This window comes from Schistocerca serialis, chromosome 6 (assembly GCF_023864345.2).
Source record: "Schistocerca serialis cubense isolate TAMUIC-IGC-003099 chromosome 6, iqSchSeri2.2, whole genome shotgun sequence".
In the NCBI taxonomy this organism is placed as follows: Eukaryota; Metazoa; Arthropoda; class Insecta; order Orthoptera; family Acrididae; genus Schistocerca; species Schistocerca serialis.
Genome location: NC_064643.1, coordinates 507,328,311 through 507,348,585, shown reverse-complemented (window position 1 = coordinate 507,348,585; position 20,275 = coordinate 507,328,311).

Below are 20,275 nucleotides of genomic sequence, written 5' to 3'. Positions count from 1 at the left end.
AAAACTTGCAGTCAAAGGTGGGCGTCTAGTGCGGCGGTGATAAATTCGTATTAATTTGCTCTACAGTGTAGCTGATGCACCGATCTTACGGGGAACATTCGAGAAATAAAGTGAGGTAGGTAGTAGCAATTACAGCGGATGTGGGTGTGCCGAAGAACTAAAGATAGAAGTTTTTTGTTCAAGAATTCAGTAGTCTGTGGATGGTAGTTGGCCAGTAATAGGGGGGGGGGGGGGGGGGGGAAGCTCTCTGAGGAGGGTAAGGACGTCCTGAATAAGGCAGACGGAGCGTGTCCCCGTTGCCTACATGATTCATGGCACGTCGCGTGGATCGCCTCATCGATTCCTAGGTCAGTCTGTGGTCATCTCGAAACGTCCTGCTGCGACGTGCCTATTAACAGATAATTAGGCAGGCGTCTATTACATTTCTCAATGCAGTTCGCTCCAGCCAGCAGACGAGGAAAACAAATTTGAATTAAAATCCTAAAGTAAAAACATCAGCGTCTCGTTTACGTTTTAGCATTCTATTATCGGTACACCGTAACGTAATTCACCTAGGAATGCATGGTAGAAGTTCCTCATAGTTTCAGTTCCACATCACTGGAATGTTGCTATTTACCATACAAGATGGAAAATCAAGCCTACAGAAAGCAGTTACTGGAAACAAATCTGGCCCATTATAAACAACAAATTTATTTTGTCTACTCTATACGGCACAGGTCGTTGCATGAAAAGACCAAGAAAAACGCGTCTTTTCGAAATTTTTCTCTCACTCAGTTATCCGTCGTAGAGTTTATAACATGCAACAGATAAGCACCGAAACAGCGGCATATTGAAACGGAAGAAAGAAATATTGAGTCATAAAGAGAACATCGTCTCAGAAAATAGCAACAGAAGGTGAACTGCTTCCGGCTGTGATACCCTATCCAAAAATTACAAAGAACTCGTCCTTCTGGTTACTGCTATCGTGATACTGAGGGAAAAGGAGACAAACCGGACGATTACTGACGCTATATTATCACGGAACATCAGAAAATACAGTAACTTCAGAAATACAACGAGAACTTCGCAAGATGCTTCATAGTAGTTAATCCGTCGTACTAAGGAACCAAACTGTAAACGAATCTACATATGCATCTACATCTACGTGGATACTCTGCTAATCACATTTAAGGGCCTGCAGAGGGTTCATCGAACCACCTTCATAATTCTCTATTATTCCAGTCTCGTATAGCGCGCGGAAAGAACTAACACCTATATCTTTCCATACGAGCTCTGATTTCCCTTATTTTATCGTGGTGATCATTGCTCCCTATGTGGGTCGGTGTTAACAACATATTTTTGCATTCGGAGGAGAAAGTTGGTGATTAGAATTTCGTTAGAAGATTCTGTCGCAACGAAAAACGCCTATCTTTTAATGACGTCCAGCCCAAATCCTGTATCATTTCTGTGACACTCTCTCCAATATTTCGTTATAATTCAAAACATGTTGCCTTTCTTTTTACTTTTTGTATGTACTCCGTCAGTCGTATCTGGTAAGGATCCTACACCGCGCAGCAGTATTCTAAAAGAGGACGGACAGGCGTACTGCAGGCAGTCTCCTTAGTAGATCTGTTACATTTTCTAAGTGTCCTGCCAATAAAACGCATTATTTGGTTAGCCTTACCCACAACATTTTCTGTGTGTTCCTTCCAATTTAAGTTGTTCGTAATTGCAATATTTAGGTATTTAGTTGAATTTACGGCTTTTAGATTAGACTGATTTATCGTGTAACCGAAGTTTAACGAGTTCCTTTTAGCATTCATGTGGATGACATCACACTTTTCGTTTTTTAGGGTCAAATGCCACTTTAGCACCATTCAGATATTTTTTCTAAATTGTTTTGCGGTTTGTTTTGATCTTCTGATGACTTTATTAGTCGATAAACGACAGCGTCCTCTGCAAACAATCGAAGACGGCTGCTCAAATTGTCTCCCAAATCGTTTATATAGATAAGGAACAGCAAATATCCTATAAAACTAACTCGGGGAACGCCAGAAATCTGTTTTACTCGATGACTTTCCGTCAATTACTAAACACTGTGACCTATCTTAAAGGAAACCACAAGTCCAGTCACATAACTGAGACGATATTCCGTAAGCATGCAATCTCACTACAAGCCGCTTTTGTGGTACAGTGTCAAAAGACTTTCGGAAATCCATAAATATGTAATCAATCTGAAGTCCCTTATCAATAGCACTCAACACTTCATGTGAATAAAGAGCTAGTTATGTTTCACATTAACGATGTTTTCTAAGGCCATGTTGACTGTGTGTCAATAGTCAGTTTTCTTCGAGGTAACTCATAATGTTCGAACACAGGAAACGTTCCAAAATCCTGCTGCATATCGACGTTAACGATATGAGTCTGTAATTTAGTGGATTACTCCTACTACCTTTCTTGAATATTGGTGTGACCTGTGCAACTTTCCAGTCTTTGGGTACGGATCTTTCGTCGAGCGAACGGTTGTATATGATTGTTAAGTGTGGAGCTAATGCATCAGCATACACCGAAAGGAACCTAAAACGTAGACAGTCTACATCTACATCCGTACTCCGCAAGCAACATGATTGTGTGTGGCGGAGAGTACCTTGAGTACCTCGCTTCTCCCTTATATTCCAGTCTCGTATTGTTCGTCGAAAGAAAGATTGTCGGTATGCCTCTCTGTGAGCTTTAATCTCTCTGATTTTGTCCCCAAGATCTCTTCGCGATATATACGTAGGAGGGAGAAATATACTGCTTGAATCCTCGGTGATGGTATGTTCTGGAAACTTCAACAAAAGCCCATACCGAGCTACTGAGCGTCTTCCACTGGAGTTTATCTATCATCTCCGTAACGCTTTCGCGATTACTAAATGATCTTGTAACGAAACGCGCTGCTCTTCGTTGGATCTTCTCTATCTCTTCTATCAAGCCTATCTGGTACGGGTCCCACACCGATGAGCAGTATTCAAGCAGTGGGCGAACAAATATACTGTAAACACCTTCCTTTGTTTTCTGACTGCATTTCGTTAGGATTCTTCCAATGAATCTCAATCTGTCATCTGATCTACCGACGATTAATTTTATATGGTCAGTCCATTTTAAATCACTCCTAATGCCTACTCCTTTCCCCATGAACCATGGACTTTGCCGTTGGTGGGGAGGCTTGCGTACCTCAGCGATACAGACGGCCGTACCGTTGGTGCAACCACAACGGAGGGGTATCTGTTGAGAGGCCAGACAAACGTGTGGATCCTGAAGAGGGGCAGCAGCCTTTTCAGTAGTTACAGGGGCAACAGTCTGGATGATTGACAGACCTGGCCTTGCAACATTAACCAAATGGCCTTGCTGTGCTGGTACTGCGAACGGCTGAAAGCAAGGGGAAACTACGGCCGTAATTTTTCCCGAGGGCATACAGCTTTACTGTATGGATAAATGATGATGGCGTCCTCTTGGGTAAAATATTCCGGAGGTAAAATAGTCCCCCATTCGGATCTCCGGGCGGGGACTACTCAGGAGGACGCCGTTATCAGGAAAAAGAAAACTGGCATTCTACGGATCGGAGCGTGGAATGTCAGATCCCTTAACCGGGCAGGTAGATTAGAAAATTTAAAAAGGGAAATGGATACGTTAAAGTTAGATATAGTGGGAATTAGTGAAGTTCGGTGGCAGGAGGAACAAGAATTTTGATCAGTTGATTACAGGTTTATAAACACAAAATCAAATAGGGGTAATGCAGGAGTAGGTTTAATAATGAATAAAAAATAGGAGTGCGTGTAAGCTACTACAAACAGCATAGTGAACGCATTATTGTGGCCATGATAGACACGAAGCCCACGCCTACTACAGTAGTACAAGTTTATATGCCAACTAGCTCTGCAGATGATGAAGAAATTGAAGAAATTTATGATGAGATAAAAGAAATTATTCAGGTAGTGAAGGGAGACGAAAATTTAATAGTCATGGGTGACTGGAATTCGAGAGTAGGAAAAGGGAGAGAAGGAAACGTAGTAGGTGAATATGGATTGGGAGTAAGAAATGAAAGAGGAAGCCGCCTGGTGGAATTTTGCACAGAGTACAACATAATCATAGCTAACACTTGGTTTAAGAATCATGAAAGAAGGTTGTATACATGGAAGAACCCTGGAGATACTAGAAGGTATCAGATAGATTATATAATGGTAAGACAGAGATTTAGGAAACAGGTTTTAAATTGTAAGACATTTCCAGGGGCAGATGTGGACTCTGACCACAATCTATTGGTTATGAACTGTAGGTTAAAACTGAAGAAACTGCAAAAAGGTGGGAATTTAGGGAGATGGGACCTGGATAAACTAAAAGAACCAGAGGTACAGAGTTTCAGGGAGAGCTTAACGGAACAATTGACAGGAATGGGTGAAAAAAGTACAGTAGAAGAAGAATGGGTAGCTCTGAGGGATGAAGTAGTGAAGGCAGCAGAGGATCAAGTAGGTAAAAAGACGAGGGCTAGTAGAAATCCTTGGGTAACAGAAGAAATATTGAAGTTAATTGATGAAAGGAGGAAATATAAAATTGCAGTAAATGAAGCAGGCAAAAAGGAATACAGACGTCTCAAAAATGAGATCGACAGGATGTGCAAAATGGCTAAGCAGGGATGGCTAGAGGACAAATGTAAGGATGTAGAGGCTTATCCCACTACGGGTAAGATAGATACTGCCTACAGGAAAATTAAAGAGACCTTTGGAGAAAAGAGAACCACTTGTATGAATATCAAGAGCTCATATGGGAACCCAGATCTAAGGAAAGAGGGGCAAAGCAGAAAGGTGGAAGGAGTATATAGAGGGTCTATACAAGGGCGATGTACTTGAGGACAATATTATGGAAATGGAAGAGGCTGTAGATGAAGATGAATGGGAGATACGATATTGCGCGAAGAGTTTGACAGGGCACTGAAAGACCTGAGTCGAAACAAGGCCCCGGGAGTAGACAACATTCCATTAGAACTCCTGACGGCCTTGGGAGAGTGAGTCATGACAAAACTCCACCATCTGGTGAGCAAGATGTATGAGACAGGCGAAATACCCTCAGACTTCAAGAAGAATATAATAATTCCAATCCCAAAGAAAGCAGGTGTTGACAGATGTGAAAATTACCGAACTATCAGCTTAATAAGTCACAGCTGCAAAATACTAACGCGAACTCTTTACAGACGAATGGGAAAACTGGTAGAAGTCGACCTCGGGGAAGATCAGTTTGGATTCCGTAGAAATGTTGAAACACATGAGGCAATACTGACCTTACGACTTATCTTAGAAGAAAGATTAAGGAAAGGCAAACCTACGTTTCTAGCTTTTGTAGACTTAGAGAATGCTTTTGACAATGTTGACTGGAATGCTCTCTTTCAAATTCTAAAGGTGGCAGGGGTAAAATACAAGGAGCGAAAGGCTATTTACAATTTGTACAGAAACCAGATGGCACTTATAAGAGTCGAGGGGCATGAAAGGGAAGCAGTGGTTGGGTAGAGAATAAGACAGGGCTGTAGCCTCTCCCCGATGTTATTCAATCTGTATATTGAGCAAGCAGTAAAGGAAACAAAAGAAAAATTTGGAGTAGGTATTAAAATCCATGGAGAAGAAATAAAAACTTTGAGGTTCGCTGATGACATTGTAATTCTATCACAGACAGCAAAGGACTTGGAAGAGCAGTTGAACGGAATGGACGGTGTCTTGAAAGGAGGATATAAGATGAACATCAACAAAAGCAAAACGAGGATAATGGAATGTAATCGAATTAAGTCGGGTGATGCTGAGGGACTTATATTAGGGAATGAGACACTTAAAGTAGTAAAGGAGTTTTGCTATTTGGGGAGCAAAATAACTGATGATGGTTGAAGTAGAGAAGATATAAAATGTAGACTGGCAATGGCAAGGAAAGCGTTTGTGAAGAAGAGAAATTTGTTAACATCGAGGACAGATGTCAGGGTCAGGAAGTCGTTTCTGAAAGTATTTGTATCGAGTGTAGCCATGTATGGAAGTGAAACATGGACGATAAATAGTTTGGACAAGAAGAGAATAGAAGCTTTCGAAATGTGGTGCTACAGAAGAATGCTGAAGATTAGATGGTAGGTCATATAACTAATGATGAAGTATTGAATAGAATTGGGGAGAAGAGGAGTATGTGCCACAACTTGACAAAAAGAAGGACCGGTTAGTAGGACATGTTCTGAGGCATCCAGTTTAGTATTGGAGGGCAGCGTGGAGGGTCAAAATCGTAGAGGGAGACCAAGAGATGAATACACTAAGCAGGTTCAGAAGGATGTGGGTTGCAGTAAGTACTGGGAGATGAAGAAACTTGCACAGGATAGGGTAGCATGGAGAGCTGCATCAAACCAGTCTCAGGACTGAAGACCACAACAACAACAACAACAATGCCTACTCCCAGATAATTTTTGGAATTAACTGCTTCCAGTTGCTGACCTGCTATATTGTAGCTAAATGATAAAGGATCTTTGTTTCTATGTATTCGCAGCACATTACGCATGTCTACATTGAGATTCAATTGCCATTCCCTGCACCATGCGCCAATTTGTTGCAGGTCCTCCTGCATTTCAGTACAATTTTTTATTGTTACAACCTCTCGATGTACTACACCATTATCCGCAAAAAGCCTCAGTGAACTTATCCACAAGATCATTTATATAGATTGTGAATAGCAACGGTCCTACGACACTCCCCTGCGGCACACCTGAAATCAATGTTTCTTCGGAAGACTTCTCTCCATTGAGAATGACATGTTGCGTTCTGTTATCTAGGAACTTTTCAATCCAATCACACAATTGGTCTGATAGTCCGTACGCATTTACTTTTTTCTTTAAATGACTGTGGGGAACTGTATCGAACGCCTTGCGGACGTCAAGAAACACGGCATCTACCTGGGAACCCATGTCTATGGTCCCCTGAGTCTCGTAGGCGTATAGCGCAGCTGGGTTTCACACGATCGTCTTCTTCGAAACCCATGCTTAGTCTGGGCCAGAAGACGTGCTTTTATTCAGTTATTTAAGTAGCTTCACTACTCCGAGGATATTTACTTCTACGTTACTCATTCTGGAATATTTACTTCGTCTTCTTTTGTGAAGGCATTTCGGACGGCTGTGTTTAGTAACTCTGCTTTGGCATCACTGTCTTCGATAGTATCTTCATTGCTATCGCGCAGAGCAGAGAAGACATTGATTGTTTCTTGCCACTAACATACTTCACGTACGACCAGAATCTCTTTGGATTTTCTGCCAGGATTCGAGACAAAGTTTCGTTGTGGAAACTGTTGTAAGCATCTCGTATTTAAGCCCGCGCTATATTTCGAGCTTCTGTAAAAGATCGTCAATCTTGTGCATTTTCGGTCTGTTTAAATTTGGCATGTTTGTTTCGTTGTTTTTGCAACAGTGTTCTAACCCGTTTTGTGTACCAAGAGGGATCAGCTCCGTCGTTTGTTAATTTATTTGGTATAAATCTCTCAATTTCTTTGAATTTATGTCACATGAATTTTTATCTGCTTTTTTGAATAGGTATACGTTTCGCTCATTATAAGAGGATTTGGGGATTACAATATTCAGTCTCGCTACGACAACCCTATGTTCACTAATACCTGAATCGGTTTTGGTGCTCGTTATTAACACAGGATTATTTGTTGCTAAGAGGTCAAGTGTGTTTTCACAACCGTTTACTATTCGCGTGGGCTCATGAACTAACTGCTCGAAATAATTTTCAGAGAATGCGTTTAGCACAATTTCAGATGATATTTTATGCGTACCTTGGGAATTAAACATGTATTTTTTCCAATATATCGAGGGTATATTAAAGTCACCACCAACTATTATCGTATGAGTCAGGTACGTGTTTGAAATCAAACTCAAGTTTTCTTTGAACCTTTCAGCAACTGTATCATCTGAATTGGGAGGTCGGTAAAATGATGAAATTATTATTTTAATCCAGTTGCCAACAATAACCTCTGCCCATACTAACTCACAGGAAGTATCTACTTCAGTTTCGTGACAAGTTAAACTGATTCTAACAGCAACAAACACGCCACCGCCAACTGTGTTTAGCCTTTCCTTTCGGAACACCGTTAGGTTCTGTGCAAAAATTTCGGCTGAGCTTATATCCGGTTTTAGCCATCTTTCAGTGTCTATAACGATTTGAGCATCAGTGTTTTCTATTAGCGCTTGGAGCTCTGGTACTTTCCCAACACAGCTACAACCGTTTACAACTGTTATACCAATGTTTCCTGTATCTACGTTCTTCCAGTGTTCAGCCTGCACCATTTGTGACCAAAGCCTTTCTTGTGTTTTCCCGAGACCTTCTAACCTAAAAAACAGCCCACTCCAAGCCACCTAGCCACTGCTACCCGTGATGCCGCCTCCTGCGTATAGGGGACACCTGACCTATTCAGCGGAAACCGAAACCCAATCACCCATTGGCGCAAGTCGAGGAATGAGCAGTCTAGACAGTCGCAGAACCGTCTGAGCCTCTGATTCAGATCCTCCACTCGGCTCTGTACCAGAGGTCCGCAATCGGTCCTGTCTACTATGCTGCAAATTATCAGCTCTGCTTTCCTTTTGCAAGCATGACTGGCAGCCTTTATCACTTCTGTTAGCCGCTCGAAACCAGAGAGAATCTCTTCTGATCCAAACTGACACACATTAGTGGTACCAACGTGAGCAACCACCTGCAGTTGGCTGCACCCTGTGCTCTTCATGGCATCCGGGAGGACCCTTTCCATTTCTGGAATGACTCCACCCGGTAAGCACACGGAATGCACATTGGTTTTTGTTACCTTCTTGTCAGCCAAGTCCCTAAGGGGGCCCATAACGCGCCTAACGTTGGAGCTCCCAACTACCAATAATCCTATCCTCTGTGATTGCCCGGATCTTGCAAACTGAGTGGTTTCCCCTGAAACAGGACAGGCGACAGCATCTGGCTCAGCAACAGCACAGTACAAAACAGAAAAAAATCACAGTCGCAGCTGGCAAGCACACAATAAACTCGCATATCCATTTGCTACAAGCAAAGCTCGTTTATGTATGTGTGAAAATTGTGGTTTGGTATATAAAATTTGTGAAAAGTACTTAATAAGTTCTCGAGTACCAGTCCAAAGGTCATTGATTCAATCCCCAGCGGTTCGAAGCATTATTTTGTGTCACACATCACCTCTTTCATCTCTGGTAACTTGTTGGCATGAAAAAATGTTACGGTGCACAGTGACTCGCAGTCAACGGCAAACTGCAGGTCCCTCCTCCTAACTAGCTACTTAAGTGACCTTAAAGGACGCATGATTGCAACGGAATACCGCCTCAAAGCACTGTAGTGTTCGGACAATCATTCAGGTCGCGGAAGTGACTTTCACGTTAGATTAATTAATATTATATCTATATTATGACTTCAAAAGAAAATTTGAAACAGCTCAATCTAAAAAAGAGGGTACAAGGAATTCACAGAAGCATACTTGCACCGTACTCCCTCAGTTATTTGTTGCGTGTATTCCAATCTGTCTTCTCCTACAGTTCTTACACTCTGCGGCTCCCCCATAGCACCGTCTACATGTTCCCATGTGTCTTAATTGATGTCCTATCATCCTGTCCCTTCTTCTTGTTCCTGTTCTCCATATGTTCCTTTCTCCGTCGATTCTACGGAGAATCTCTTCGGTCTTAAATGCAGTCGTTCTATAGCACAGCATCTCAAAAGCCTCGATTTTCTTGTTTTCCGGTTTTCCCACAGTCCGTGATTCACCGCCATACAACTTTGTGCTCCAGACGTACAGTCATGGACAAAACCAGCCAGACCCTAGCCTTTTTGTTATGCAGATCCACATAGCTTTAAAGTCTGCTACACAGCATAACAGGCAAGGCGACGAAGTACTACCAACATACTATGCACAGGCGTGGAACTGAAAAGCTATCCTAACTTTGTCAGACTGTTTCCAATTATGTGTAAGACTATAGTAATGCTGATTAGTGTGTTAAACAGAACACGTAAATGTAAGATATAAATGAAAGAAGAAACGCTAATTAGTATCAACTGTACCATAAAAATGAATTTCAGCTTATCGAGATACCATAACTGTTTCAGTAAGACACAGTACACCAGATCGTTACGAATTAGCAAAATATTATGCGAATTCGGCAGCGAAACGGTCTGTGTCAACTTTCAGACCAGTCATACTGGATTACTGTTCCTGACCTACCATGACAATGTGCAAATTTAGCAATGCGTGAAGATTCATAACGAAATTCAGTTAAAATCATTCAGTGCCACATTTAAGTCAATTCAGTTACTGACAGAAGCGGAAAAAGTAGACAGTAACAAGTATGAAATTGTACAGGAGTTTCGTATTGACATCCACAGGGCGCCAATACAGATTAAAGGTAACAATAAAACGTATTTGGGGCTCGATAATTTCTTAAAATTACTTTACTGATAGTCTGCCTGCCTCCATCGAGATCAGAATCGGAAACAAACTAGACCTCCATTGCAGTAGCAAACACCTTTCACTACGCTAGCAGACAACCCAGGCAAACAGCTCTCATGAATGTCACCCCAACTCGCTTATCAAATCTGGGACTCGCTTTCTCCTATTTCGTGACATTACAAATCGTGCCACCATTCCTTGGATGTTTTTGGCTTGCACCATCAATCACGTCTGTCTATGATCCCATACCGCGCAGGAATACTATAGCAGTGGAAGGTTGCATAGTTCTTAGAGCCATTTTTTTCTCTTTATCTTTCACGTAAATATTCTTTACTTAATCGACTACGTCTTTACATTGCGTTGACATAGAAGCTCACTTTTTTACACCACCAAGGGACCGCATACCGCAGGAAGTGCGATACATTTCCATTTATTATGTCTGCCCATACTCGAGGTAAACGGGTTTTAAGTGTTGGGTAGACATATAGACGGTCAAGAAAGTGAGACTAGTAGGGTTCCGTTTTTACCGATTTAGGCGAAGAAATCCTAACAACGAAAAAAAGCTACGACATTTACTGAAGATGTGGGCCTACTCTTTATTCGTAATGTTATAGTTGTAGTCGATACATCAGCATATTAATCGTAGCTACGCTTTCGATCCAAATCACGTTTACAGGAATGCAAATAAAATCCATTTGGCTATACACGTGGTAATTCAGATCCCAGTATTAATGCCACCGCGTTTTAGAAGTGAGAACATTCCCATTGCTAGCTAGCTTAAGAAACACCTCGGCTAATGAACGTTTCTAGCTGTGGCGAGTCTAATGGAGAATTCGAAACATTGTAGAATACGGTTGGGAGCTAAGTCGCCGTTTATTTCCTGGGGTGGGGCAGAATTATCCTACTAAATTTACTCGCTAATAACAATTTTTTGTTATTTCGATAAACATCCCGAATGATTGTCACATAAGGGGTGACATAAAAGTAGAAAATACGTGTTTTTGAGTCTAGAAAGCTCTATACAACAGAAACTGTAGATCATTTAGCCATTTTCATTGCAAAATTGCCGGTTTATTAATGTCTGGGGTAATAATAGAGGGCTGTTTGCCTGAGTTGTCTGCTAGCGTAGGAAAGGTGTTTGCTACTGCAAGGAAGGTCTGGTTTGTTTTCGGTTCTAATCTTGATGGAGGCAGATAGACTATCAGTAAAGCAATTTTAAGAAATTCTCGGGCCCCCAATACGTTATATTGTTACCTTTATTCTGTACTGGCGCCCTGTGTATGTCAATATGAAACTCTTGTATAATTTCATACTTGTTACAGCCTACTGCATACTTGTTACTGCCGACTGAACAGAGGGTCGAATGACTGCATCGCAATCTTAGACTATTTTTAATCCGAGTACTTCGTTCTTAGTCTTATGTTCGTATTGTTCTTGTACATTTTTGTATTACCCGCCTTTTCCTATACCTTACACCTATTTCTGTAACACTTTTAAATATCTTGCACCATTTCACATTGCTGAAGGCTTTTTCTATATCGACAAATCCCTTGAACATATCTTGATTTTTCTTAAGCTCAAATTCCATTAGCAGAAGTGCCCCTTTGTTACATCTACCTTTTTTAAAACAAATCTGATCGTCATCTATCACAACAGCAATTTTCTTCTCTATTCTTCTGTGCATTATTTAGTCTGAAACTTGGATACATCACATGTCACGCTGACTGTACGGTAGTTCACACATTTATCTACACTTGCTTCCTTCGGAATTGTATACATGATATTTTTCTTAAAGTCTAATTGCATTTTACAGCCTCATAGATTATACATACCTGCTTGAGTAGTCGTATGTTTGCCATTTCCGCCAACGAATTTAGGATTTTCGAATGGTTGTTATCTTCCCCTTCCTGCCTTATTTGATCAAAAGTCTTCCAAAGCTCAATTAACTTTGGCTCTTATGATGGAGCACCAATATCTTCAATATCTACCAGTATTTCTCCTTCTGTCATCTCATCAGATAGTTCCTCCCCCTCGATGAGACTTTCAGCGTATTCTTCCACTTTTACACGCTATCCTCTGCGTTCAACAGATGAATTCCTAGTCACCCTTAATATTGACGCCAGTGCTTTGAAACTCACCGAAAGCTTTTTTTACTTTTCTATATGTCTCTCTGTATCTTACTCATTATTTGTTTAATTAATCTGTCTTCTCCACTCTGTTCGTATGTTGTTTCCGTTTTATGTATTTTGCTATACACTTTCGTTAATACAGTATATTTTAGCTCTTACCATATAATATTGTTTTGTATTTGACATACAGTCAAAATTCTCCTTGTTGAGAAACGTCTTATGTACTTACTAAATACATGAAAGGATCACTGTTTACATTCTCCACAGTAAAAAAAAAGGAGCAAAAACATTTCTTAGAATTAAAAATTTATCGTCAGTAATATAACACGGAAATACGCTACTAAACAGAAACTGTAATACAGTTTAAGTAAAATTTTTAAGCCTTCCTCGGACATTAAATGTTATAAGAATCTCAAACATACATGCAATATGGTACTTCCGTAAAACCAATATAAACAATGGTGTGTCCAACAGTAACATCTGCACGATGCTGTATTATTGTCGAACTGATGATTAACTGTGTTTGTTTCTGAGAGGCTGTTGTTTTTATATGAACTGTACCACTCAGCGTTTCATTTTTGGAACACAACCTACTACCAGCTTAGAGACAGAAGTGATGACACTTTCTGCAGGACCTGACCATCACTTTGCCGGACAATGCTCAAGCACGTACAGTGCAAGCTGTTACTGATTTGTTTGACTGATGTGGCTGCTAAGTGCTATACCGCTTACTGCACTCCCCTGACTTAGGCCCTCCTGAGTTCAACTAGATTTCTCAAGCGAAGGAAACACTTCAGGGCATTCGCTTCAGAACTGCTACAAATTCGTCGCGCAGTAGATCGCGTCACTCGAACTGTCAACACAACTGGCACTGCTATGAGTAACCTACGACTTCCACATCGCTGACAACAGGTTATACACAATGATGGTGACTACTCTGAATATCAGTAAAATTTTGAAAGAAGTATCTATTTTGCACGAGCTATAAATAAATAGTTGCCACTGTTTAAGTGCAAACCCTCGAATATTTTTCCCTTTGTTATTTCGTAAGTTTCTGATACGCATAAAAGGCAGATTTAGACAAGAATTTATGTCAACGTATTTTACTGTGCGCGTAAGTGTATAAGTCATTTTCAAATGAAGGCTCATCGTATTCTCAATTAATCATTTTTCACACGTTTGTTACGGCACCCGAAATTTCTAAATGCAGCCACTAGATGGCAGTTGAACGATACCGATCGATGGCTGAGGAGGGCTAGAAGCGTTAAGAAGTTTAAAATAATTTAAATTTTAGAGGCGTGGGAAACAGATGCGAAAGACATGACAGAGTTCACAGCTTTCAGGATCTGAACTTTCCTAATATTAACATAGGATGGTGTAAGTTGTGAGTGGTACAAAAAGAAGTGAAGTACTCCTGTAAGTGGTTATTTAGTATGTGAGTTAGGTAGCTTTGTCTTAAAGGGATCATTTTTCACCCTGCAACACTCACCCCCATCCACCTTCTCCAGTACGCCGATGACACTGTCTTCCTTGCCCTTGCCTCTATTCTGCAACTCTCCCAACAACTTCTCCAATCCCATCTTGACCAGTTCACCGCTTGGTGTAACCAGTGGTTGCTCAACATCAGGGTCGATCCTTCCAAGACCCAGGCGATCATTGTAGGCAAAACCACCCCTTCCTTCTGTATCCTCGACTTCTATCTCACCATTTATGGCCGTCCTATCACCCTCACCCCCACCCTTAAATACCTTGGCGTCACCCTAGACCGTCGTCTTTCCTGGACCCCACACCTCCGGACAATCCAAGGCACACCCCCAACTCCATCTGATCAAGCTCCTTTCTGGCTGCACATGGGGTGTGGACCCCTCCACCATCCTCCATACCTATAAATCCCTTATCCTCCCTATCCTCTGCCACGCTCTTCCCGCCTGGATCTTCGCCCCTCCTAGCTTTTACAAATCCTAGAACGCCATGCGCTCCGCCTTGCCTATCACATTCGTCTCCCCTCCCCCACACAGATCCTCTTTGATCTTATTCCATTACCACACGTCCTTCTTTTCCTTGAATGAATACAGATCCTCTACACCTCTTGCAAACTTGATCCCCCTCACCCGCTTGTCTCTCCCATCATCTCCCACCCTCATCCACTGCTGCACCTGCATTCCCACATCCCACCTGCTCTCCATCTCTCCACTGTCCATACCCTCGCCCAAGGTGGATTCTGCCAACTCCACCTCCCTGAGGATGCCCTCATCCCCTCCATCTAACCCTCTGACCAACTTTAATCCTCTCCTTTCACCCCCTGTGTCTTTTCCCAAGGGCACCCTCTCTCCCTTCTCTCCCTCCTCCCTTCTTCCTTCCCTCCTCCTCAGGACTTCGCCAACCCCCCTACATTCTTTCCTTCCCCTCCCATCTCCTCTGCCACTGGCATCTATACACTCCCCTCTCCCTCCTCCCACAATTTTTTCTCTTTTGGCAGGTCTCCGCACTTGCACACACACCTAGTGAACTTTCGCGCGCCGGAGATCATCGCCTAGTCTTTGTGTGTGTCGTCGTGTTTGTGTTCAAGTGATCCAGTGTTACTCGTTTGTGCTCCAACGTTCGCGTGTGCCATCTGTCATCTCTGTGCGTGCCCACATGTCTGAACATTTTTATTTTGGACTCTGCACCCGTGAACGGCTCCGTGTGTTTTCATTTTGTATGTCTACGTTCGTATATCCACCCTGTCTGTTCTGCGACTGTCTTCTTTTGTGTCATTAGTTTTATCTGTGGCCGAAGAGGGGCGTAATGTGCCGCTGCTGGCCTATCTGTATCAGGTGTGAAATTAACAATAAAGAAAAAAGACCCTGCCACACATCTTTTTTTTCACCATCCCAGTCGTTCTCTACTCCCTTTTCCTTTCAAATTCAAAGGCCGCAGTGCCAGACACCCCTCTCTCCCTGTCCCCCAACAGCCATCCCTATCCCATTGTCACCGAAACCTCTTACTCGTACCGACTTCCCATCCCTATCATTCTCCTCTCTCCCTTTGTAACTATTTTCCTTTCGTGTATCAAACCAGTACAGTTTCTTTCGAGTTTTAGAGAAAGCGTGCAGTGCTCCGTTTTTAATGATCTGTGTCTCTTCTGTGTTGTTACAGCGTTTTTTCGAGTGTTTTTAATTTTCTTCATGTGGTTTTAAAACTGTACTATCTGACTATATTTCATAATCCGCACATTTCACCACTACGTTAAAATCATTTAAAATCATTGTCATTTTGTCTCGATGCTTTATTTGCACCTAAGTGAGTATAGACCCCTGGCTGAAGCTGCAGCCAGCCCTCCCCAATCCCTCCCCTCCACTAGCCCACACGTGGGGCAAGAGGGGATGAAATTACAATAAAGAGAAAAAAGAATCATTTTACACGATAACTCGCAATGATCTGGATCGAGTCATTCATAGTTAAGCCCTGAAATTTAATGCTGTGCAATAACTGTAAGTCTTATGCTTCAGAAAACAATTTCTTAACGCAATCTGATCCGTAAAATGGCGACACACACACACACACACACACACACACACACACACACACTTAGAGCAACTAAAAAGGGGGCTGGCACAGTGAATAAAGACTCATAAAGAAAGTGATTAAGAACTGAATAAATGTTTGACTTCTGTTTATAGCGTCCAGCACTCCCAGTAAGAATGTTTCCTCCGTTTTGTAATAAATGATGCTAAGCGTAACAGATCCATCAAAATTACCAATGATTTACGAATATTACCTCCAAGTAACATCACAGTAATATGCGAGACAGATTCAGCAAGCCGAGGGCGTCGCAACAACACTCGCAGACTTTTCTTGTCTGCATCCGTAATCTGAAAGCATGCGGAAAGAATGTTTTGCGATTGCAGTTCAGCGTAAAGCATCTGATACTACAGAATATTCATAGGACGCGAATCGAATTCACGAGTTACCACAGGACTGAAACCATGCAACGTACCATACTATCTGGCATAAGTGACAAAAACACTAATTTGGTTTGGACAGAAATAATTCAGAAGGAAGTTCGTTAATGAACATATCCATTGTTACCAAACTATAGAAACGCACATGTGTAATGGAAACAACAAACATAAAATTTAATTTGACAGAAACTGAACAAAATATTAGGTTCTCAGAATACTGTTTTATAAATCAGAAGAGGGTGATAACTTTGAATCTACAACACGACGAACTGAAAAGATAATACTCGTCACTCTACTCAGCTTCCATTTAATGAAATTTGAGCAACCGATGAGGTTTTATTTTATGCACTCTAATCACGGAGTAATCGTGATCGAGCAGTGCCGAAATAACCTAACCGCTTCAGCTAAGCTGCAGCAAGGCAAATATTTGAAATGCTCTCACCCATTCTTTCATCAATGTAAAATATCCAAACCAGCACCGATCGTCACCAGACCAAGTCCGTTTCCCTTCCACGCTAGAACACATAACTTTCTTATCAGAGCACAGAACAGAACTGCAATGGCAAAATGCTTTTTGAAAGAAGGCCTTGTGATTCCTAAGCCGCAAAGGCTCCCCATCAGTAGAAAGGCAAACTGACTCCCCAAAGATGCGACCATGCAAACAGATTGTTTGAAGAGCTTATATCGATCAGTGGAAGCCGAAGTATTGCAGAGATAACTGTTGCAAGCTACTAAAACCAAAAGACAGTGAAAATAAATGTAACTGACACACGTACAGGCAACTTACGATAGACAGATAGATAACGGAGGGGTGCCGTCCTTATGATCAACCGGTTAGTAGGTTTAGTACATTCAGGGATTTCTGTTGCAAAGTTAATAGGTGGGTTGCTCACATTAGTTGCAACAATATTCCGAAATACCATAGTGTGTTAGTTAAATAGATGTGGTAGCTGTGTATGATTAGACAAAAGTCATAAATGGCGAAGCTGTTGGTGGATCGTCCTACAATTATAGATTGCGATTCAGAGGGATATCAGTACGGTAGAAGCAAAGAGAGGACAGCGTCTTGAGGAATACCTGCAATGGGACGTAAGATTCTGAAGATGGTGTTATTGATGGTGACGACATAATATTAACAATTATATAGGCTGACATAAGGAGGCAAAAATGGCTTACATTGGCACAGGCTTCATTTTGAGTTTGAGCTACAGAAAAATGGCAGACTTGTTTTGGTTAAAGTGGTGCGATAGTGCACTGTGTAGGAGTAATATACAGCTGTTGCCGCGCTGCTACGCTATGTGATCAAAACTATCCGAACACCCCCAAAAACGTACGTTTTTCATATTAGGTACATTGTGCTGTCATCTACTGCCAGGTATTCCATATCAGCGACCTCAGTAGTCATTAGACATCGTGAGAGAGTAGAATGGGGCACTCCGCGGAACTCACGGACTTCGAACGTGGTCAGGTGATAGGGTGTCACATTGAACGTATATCTGCGAGAGTGGAAGCTGTCATCAAGACTGAGGGTGGGCCAACACCATATTGAATTCCAGCATTACCGATGGAGGGCGCCACGAGCTTGTGGTTTTCAGCCAGGTGTACGGATACTTTTGATCACACAGTGTATATGCTCTATAATCGGAGACAGTAACAACACGCACCTTCAGTCATATTACCTTGCTTACAGAGCACGTGCGTACTTCCCAATAGTGGACCCCATATATACAGTACGATATTATACCGTCCCAGAAATTTTTTCTTTTCAGATAACATTCTAACATCTATGAGTGGAACATTCGAGGGTTGGATCCCCTCAGTTCCAAGTCGAGGAATTACACTGCCTGGGCTACACTCAGGGTGTATCGTCGCTTTGGAAGAGTCTCCTGCCGTTGCTGTCTGCCTGCCGGCCTCTGTCGTCCTTTCGTCCGTCTGCACGCCGTCGCTGCTCCCCGCCGCCGCCACCGCCGCCGCCCGCTTGCAGCCGCCGTTGCCGCCTCCCGGTGTTCGCTGCCGCCGCCTTGTCGCCGCCTCCCGGTGTTCGTCACCGCTCGGTTGCCGCCGCCGTCGTCGCCGCCGGTGCTTGCCGTCACTGCCGCCCGGTCGCCACCGTCGCCGCCTCCTGATGTTAGCTGCCGCATGGTTGCCGCCGCCGCGCGTTTTACTCGGTCACCACCGTCGCCGCCACCGCCACCGCCGGCCCCCGTTTTAATTTGTTTCGCTCTTCGGCGACTCCTGTCGCCAGTGGACGCCGCCTTCAATCATGGACGCCCCCACTACCACCATTATCTACACCTCCCCTGTGCCCAAAGTAACCTCGTGGAGTGCTTCCTCTGGGCTTAAACCGTCTCATCCACCTCCCCTACTCACAGTCTCCTCCCCTTGTATCTCCTCCTCATCCCTGTACCCTGTATCCACACTGTATGTTGCTGCTTCCCCCGCTCCTGCCCCTGTTCCTACCCCCCCCCCCCCCGGCTGCTGCAGCCCACTGAGAGACTTACCCGTCCCCTCCCCTCCAGCACCATTACAACTACTCCCGCTCCCCCCCACCTGAGTAACCACTCGTCGCGCCCCACCCCGTTACCAAGTGCCACTGCCTCACGAGAGGGTCCTGCCTCCCACCATCTCCCCACCCATCCAGCCCCTCATCCCTCCTGCCAGGCCACACCTCCCAAAATTCCTTCCATGCACCCAAGTGGCGACCTGACCTGCACCCCTTCGTCCAAAGCCACTGCCTGCTCCACTTCCCTCTGACCCCACCATGGATACCACCCCTCCTCCTCCATCCACAGCCCCCACTCTGTATACCTTTGCCAACTCTGATCCGAAATTCCTAGATGCCCACAAACTCACCCTAGAAATATGGACATACATCCCCAGTGCACCCATTACTCAACTTATCCCTCACAGAGACTCTGTTCTCATCAAGTTCTCCTCTCCCTCTTTCCCAACAGATCCAGATCTCCTGTGGCACCTTCCCCACATCACCTTTTTCACCCATGTATCCCTCATCCCCTTCCTTACCCCTTCCTTACTTCCTCCTCTCCTTGTCGGCCCCAATCGCCTCTTTGTATGCCAGTCCTCACCACTGTGATCATAAAACTCAGCCCTGTGGTCATACAAGTGGGGGTGTTGGCAGAACTGAACGCCCATCCCACCCTGGAAATATGCTCGGCTCACTGTATTTACAACTCCTCTGGTCCTACCTTCCTCATGCAAATCTTTACTGAGTCTGAATCCCCCATCGATCACCTCCTCACACAGGGGCCATGATTTTCAACTGCTGCCACCCTGTTCACCCATCCCGTTCCTCTCCTCAGTCCTACAGCTGCCAGCACTGTCTCCTGTGCAATGACCGCCTCACCCAATACGGCAAGAACCACCCCCCCCCCCCCCAACTTGACCTATTGAAAAGCCTCCCCTCCTTAAACGGTGTCGTAACCTCACCTCTTCCCTTTCCTGCAACACCTGCAATAAACCCTACACCACTTACTCCTCCAAATGCAAAGCAAAACCCTCGACCATTTACCTTGGGCTCACTGTGCACATTCGCCCCATTGACCCAACCATCCATCCCAACAATTCCCTCCACCCTCCCCCTACAGCAGAAGACATCATCCAGTTCCTAACCATTGTCCTGCAGAACATTCACCCATTCCAGCGCCCCCACACCCTCCAGGTGAATTCCCTCGCCTCCTGCTCTGTTTTCCTTTTAAATACCTACACCACCTACTCCCACAATCA